We start from the raw sequence: 6,000 nt of genomic DNA, 5'->3' as shown, positions 1-6,000 counted from the left end.
GGCATTTCAATTACGACGGCCTTTATAACCTTTTAAAACCTCAAATCTACCAAAGTTATGTTATAATACCAGTCAACCATATGTTTTAAAGACAACGTTGGTCGGCTGTCATGCATATTTTTCTCCTTTAATACAAAGCTAATGTTTTTACATTTTAAATATTAATTCCTTGAAGCTTGTGCATAATGTTGAAAGCTGAAAGAGAAGAAACAACAAGACTTTTTTTTTTTCAAACAAAAGGGCCTGCAGTACTTGCCAAGGAAATAGTTGCGGCCTAAAATCCCCCAAAAGAATGCATTCTATTTACCAACCACCTAGTACTGACTTTAACATAAACTCCAGCAACTTCCTTCTCGATCATACCCCGATTCCAAATTAAACCGCATTGACCCCGCCTAGAATAGTTTGGTTTTAAATTTCGGCCGAGGTGAATTCGTTATGTATATCATGTAATGAAAAGAGCCTTAATTCTATAGCATTTTTTGTTGATCGGTTTTCTTAGTTCCCGCAAAATCGGGCCATGAGGAACTCTGTCCTTGGCACCTTGTTAACAATTTCAGTATTTTGTCGTTGAAAAATCACTACTTGATTCGTGCTTTCAGCTAGCCTATAATGAAAACTAATGACTTTTTGATGATTTAACTTAATTAAGGACATTTCTGGGTACTTTTGGTTCTAATTAAGAGCTTTTAGTTTTTCTAATTACAACGGTTAGAACACAACCTTGATGGCACCGCAACCTAAAACTTCGGTTTTTCAGTGAATTAGTTTCTATTCTTAGAATGTCTCAAAAACAATAGTATTAAGTACAAACTCGATACAAGCAAGGTGACAACTGCTTAAGCTACAAGGTCATGTGAGCAATATTGACCAGTTCAACATTCCACATTTCGTTTATGTGCTGTTGACCGCATCAGGCGAACGGATACTCACAGCAATCTATTGGTTGCGCATCTATTCCGTTCTGTGACCGTCTTACAATAACACTCGACACTTGCTGACCAAATCTCTCAAGGCAGAGTAAGTAATAAGGCTCTCAAGAGAACACCTTTTTCAAGTGCCTGGTATGTTTTTACTTAAGTTTTATCAGTGTAGGTACTTAGTAGAGCAAAACTCTAAACTTGTATTTTAAACTAATATTTGCGTGCATATTGCGATTTAAGGCTAAAATGCTTTGTTAATCATATCTTCTACGAGTTTCTTAGCCTTCTTGAAATGTAGAGCCCATATTGACCTTACTGTATAAAGCCTTCTGGAACACAATCCAGCCCACAGTTCCTAATACCGTAAAGAATTTGATATTCACTTAAGATATTTTGAACGCAGAAAGACACTGTGTCGGCTACAAATATAAATTAAATAAGATCAAAACGGCAATTACGTTTTCGATAACAGTTCTTCAGGTATAGGAGCGATTCGTTATGTTACTTCCAAGGTGTCGCTGCGCTTAAATCATATTTTTCACCGATTTTAGGTTTTTTGACCGCTCTCGTAGCATAAAAAATTGCATCAAGAACTTAATTGAATCAATGCGACACATCTTTATTAGTTTGATAACTTAAAAATTACGTGGAAGGGTAGTTTATGATATTGGTGATAAATCAACCAGTTAAACAATTGGCGCGAACCTATTTGGGTCCTTGGCCTCAAAGTGATGGGGCAATTACCTTTATTTACAAACATCAATGAACATGATTAAGCTGTTTACTTTCGAGTCCAAAGAGAGTTCTCTCTTTCCTACAAGTTTGTTGACAATTCCATGAGTGTTCTTCGAATTTAGTCACCTCTTTTAAGGTAAAAAATCACTTGTGAAGCCGAAAGCTAAACTTCTATTAAGCACGCGTGCGGGTAAGGAGCTCATCTCAGATCATAGCGCACACTTGCTAGCTCCCTGTAGGAGCTTATTCAGAGAGCTCTTTAAGGTTTGTTGACAATTTCTTGTGTTTTCCTTTATTTATTTCAATATTTTCTACTTGTGAATACGTTTAACGTCTTTCCGGGCTAAGAAGTATTCAACTGCTTAAAAGTATTTATCCTCGAGTGAGTCGCGCACGATGGCACCATTATTTGCCGGCACTGTATCGCCTCATAGTCAAGGCTAAAATTGTTTTCACTTACTGTCTTTTGTCGCCTGACGGGGTTTAATTTCAGCATTTTTCACTCAATGATTTCTCGCACAAAACAAGATAATCTACCAATGATGAAATCTCTCCTAGTTATTCATTGGCCTTTTAGTATAGCGCCTTGTCAAAACCGCTAGGGAAAAATCTGTAATCGTTTAAGGACATTATTGTATACCCTACAGCGGGTTTAGGTTTCGTCTTCTTCTCGCACTTTTGAACATATCTCCTAAGTCAACATATGTTATACATCCCGCAGCAGGTAGGTAAAGACTCACAATTGTGCGCCAAAGAGTCTCACTTTGAAATCGGATGTCCTCTGCGGGGCATCGGCAATAGGCTTGTCAGAGCTGATCCACTTTCAAGTCAGTTTATGACGCCAACACTACAGACTAATTCGGTAAAGATGTGCTTTTGACAGAGTAATCTCTTTCAATTGAAATTGCAACTATTGCCGGTCTGTACATACAGCCAATGCTGACCTTCACTTAAGCCGGACCAAGGTCCACACTTCATCGCCATTTTAACCCTTCGACCAGGAAGTATAATGCCATGCAAAAAATCACGAGTTTTCTTTAATGGTCTCTCTAATATCAAGCATGACTAGAAAAAAATGATTCATCATTAGCTTGTCAACAATGAAGCCAATGTTTGCTGTTGGCGGATTATACTGTGTTGTTTCAATTTCGTCTTTCGGGAGCCGTGCTAAGCCTAGATGAAAATTGGGCGGAAACAGGGCCCAAAACTAACATGCTGCCAGTGTAGTATAAACACTTGCTTAGCCTTTAACGCCTTAACGCCTGGGCAAATCTGTTGTTTTAATCTCGTCTAATATGACTTTATATTCACCCGCGCAGTTAACCAATATTCCACATGCAAACAAGACTTTGAGAGACTTTAAATTAGTTTTCAATATGAATGGACTTGAAAAATATCACCTGGTTAGGACATGAAATAGCGTTTTTAATGAACCTCTTGAAAAACTTAAGCGGACTTTTTAAAATGCTTTGAAGCACCTTCCTCGCTTTATAACTTAACAGTAGCTAATTAGGGCATTTACAAGAATTCATCCGGCCATTTAACGCGTGGTCTGTTGTTACAGAGAATAGAAAAATTATGTCATAAATCAATCTTTTCTTTTAAGTGCTTTTCTATTTAGACTTGTAGGCGCTGCGCTTTGCCCGCAGAGAATACAAGGGAATTGGTTCTCACTTGCTGTCTAATAATAGAATAATAGGAAAGAAGCAACGAGGTCTCCAACGCATATTAGTTCATTTTGCAAAGCGTTTCAGAATTTAACGTCATATTGTGAAGAGACATCAACGTGTCGTTTGGAACAAAGAGAGCTCCAAAGAGAGGTTAATTGTTTTTTAACCTATATTTCCGTTTATTGTTAAGTGAAACCGAAACCATGGGTATGCGAAATAGAAAATTCAAGAAATGCGTTTGTCTTCTTTGGGGCCCACACTTCATTGGGGGTTGTGATGGAATCAAGAGTTGACCTTTATTGATTGAAGATTACAAATCCTCTTTTTAGCCAAGAAATACTTACTAGCAGAGAAGTACTTGATCAGTCTAGCTTTGGAGGCTATAGAGGAATCATCAGATTATCCGCGCACAGTCCAGTCAATTCCAGAAAACTACAGCAACGACAATACTAAATCTTTGAGGGAGTCAAGGCCATCGTCAAAGGTAAACTTTGAACATTATATGTAGTGTGTTCCACTTAAAACGTCACTATTTTCCGCTGATGAAGCACGCAACAGTGTGTTGGGTCTTATGATTCTTTGAGAGGTTTCTTACGCCATAGGATAATACAATCAACAAAGAATATACTGGCATAAACGCTGTGCGGATTAGTCGGCAGATATTGAGTACGTGAGATGTGAAAAACAGAAATCTGCGGATTAGAGAGTATTGAAAAAATATTGTCGCAACTTATCTTGTGAAATAGCATCTTTGGGGCGCGAATGCAAGTGTTGAAAAGTACTTAATAAGGAAGGCCGTGACTTTGTTACGATAACAGATCAAGGCCCGCATGATGCCGGGGAACTGTAGCTTCAAAGAGGGTAAATGCATGCGACAGACCGCATTAATTCTTATTAATTTTTATTATTGTAATAATGATGATAAACAAGGCAAATACGACATCGACATAACAAAAACAGAATTAAACTGATATCTAGAGTATGCCCTTTTTTGTACTTGTAATTTGTACAAAACCACAAGTGGGAGGGGTTGGATGAAGTTAAGAAGGGTAGACACGATCATAATCCCAAATGACACAACTTTATTCCCACGGCAGTCGCTGTCTACATTTTCAGCAAGATAAGTCGAAAGGAGAAGGATCGTATATGAACAAAAAAGCATAAAATCTATATATTGCTTTCTGCAGGAAACACACCGACACTTTGACAGCCGATCACGATACACTGACTGTGAGGTAAGATTCAAAGTAAAAAAAAACTGTTATCTCAGTGTTCTTTCCGCTGGGAAAAGTACAGTTGTTTTTTACAGTATTGTGATTCTAAATACACTGAATAGTTAAGGATCGGAACTGACGTTTTCGGCATATAGAAGACTGATATTGATCTACATGGAATTTCATTGACAAAGACTTTAATGTCTGATGTAATACATGAGCTATGTGTCTATCAGAAGGCAAGAATAACAGCGTCTTTTTTTATATTTTGCGAGGAGGCTCTTGAATCGAACTTCCGTTTACGTAGTACATGTATTCTTAAAGCTCTTGCGTCCACCGCTGAAACAAAAGCTTCTTACTAGTACTGTATCTTCAATACGTATATTTTCTTAACTAACAACATGTTGTAAAATGAAAATCTCGCAAGTTTTTGACTGTTTGATGTTTGGCCAAGTTGGTAAATTTTGGATACGCGTGCCTGCACGTCTTTTACTGGGAAAGGTACCTCAACACTTTTGTCAAAATGATGAAACTTGATATGTTTGCGTTCAGCCGAAATGCGAAATTGAGTGTTGCCTTTTAAATAGGTCATTTGAAGGGAAGAGTGATCTTTTTTAATGATCGGAAAGGTTGAAAAGGGTATCATTTCACGTGATTGACTCGTATGGAACTAGGAAAACGGACTGCATCTATATGCAACACCCAAAAATCTCCACCGCTATACAATCTGAGCCAGACGTAATCTCAAACAGCGCTTTTTAAGCACTTTTATTGTAGTTTACATTAATTTTCCTCTACATGTAACACGATTAAGAGGGAGCCAGAAATGGAATACATGACCTTGACATAAACTAAGACAAAGCGACCTGTTCCTGTAAAACATGATTGTCTAGCAGCAAAGTACGCGGGGGCCATTTTTTTTTTCAGTAATATATTTTAATTCCTTGCGTCCGAATTGCTAAGCATTTGCGAGGGATTATCTTTTTAAATTTATTGACAAAAACCTAATCAGATGTAAACCGAATATAAAGTCTATCCGATTATCTCAACGTCAGCCTCTCGTAGGTCTCAGCCGGCTACTTTACTAGTTACAGAAAGAATGGAGTTTTTTAGCTTACGTCATTGTTGTGAGCAGATAGATTATAATAGATTCGAATCAGCGTTGATGACCACTCAAAGACGAGGCTTTGAGGATATTATAAGGTTCCTGTTTTGGCAAGAAGAAACGAGAGACGCTTTCTCCGAGAGTTTTCTCAACTCATGCTAATAAAATGCTAAAGTTGTCCAAATTTCAAACTGTGCGTTATCAGAACCGTTGTTTCTGAAAATTAAAGTGTCAAGTTTTTAATTGCAAGTACCCATATTTTCAGTGATATTGGGACAAAGAAAAAACACAAAACGAATCTCAAAACAGCTTATCTTGCATGCATAAACAGTAATTAAGGCTCTTTTCTCTGT

At 37.6% G+C, this 6,000-nt stretch overlaps 1 protein-coding gene across 4 annotated transcripts in view; it reads left to right on the top strand.

The window, feature by feature from the left end:
* The first annotated feature begins 1,016 nt into the window (after positions 1 to 1,016).
* LOC140925189 (SPARC-related modular calcium-binding protein 2-like) overlaps positions 1,017 to 6,000 on the top strand; it is a 41,277-nt gene continuing 36,293 nt past the window's right edge. Inside the window, exons 1-3 of one of the 4 annotated variants that reach the window (XM_073375155.1) lie at positions 1,017 to 1,064; positions 3,658 to 3,812; positions 4,516 to 4,563. The gene's annotated coding sequence lies outside the window, so the exon portion shown is untranslated. Of the gene's footprint in view, positions 1,065 to 3,598; positions 3,813 to 4,515; positions 4,564 to 6,000 lie in introns of those variants that run through there. The other 3 variants (XM_073375157.1, XM_073375156.1, XM_073375159.1) reach the window with 3 other exon arrangements.

The sequence above is a fragment of the Porites lutea genome, chromosome 14 (genome assembly GCF_958299795.1).
Source record: "Porites lutea chromosome 14, jaPorLute2.1, whole genome shotgun sequence".
Classification (NCBI taxonomy): Eukaryota; Metazoa; Cnidaria; class Anthozoa; order Scleractinia; family Poritidae; genus Porites; species Porites lutea.
This window is presented reverse-complemented; position numbering and strand designations above follow the sequence as displayed.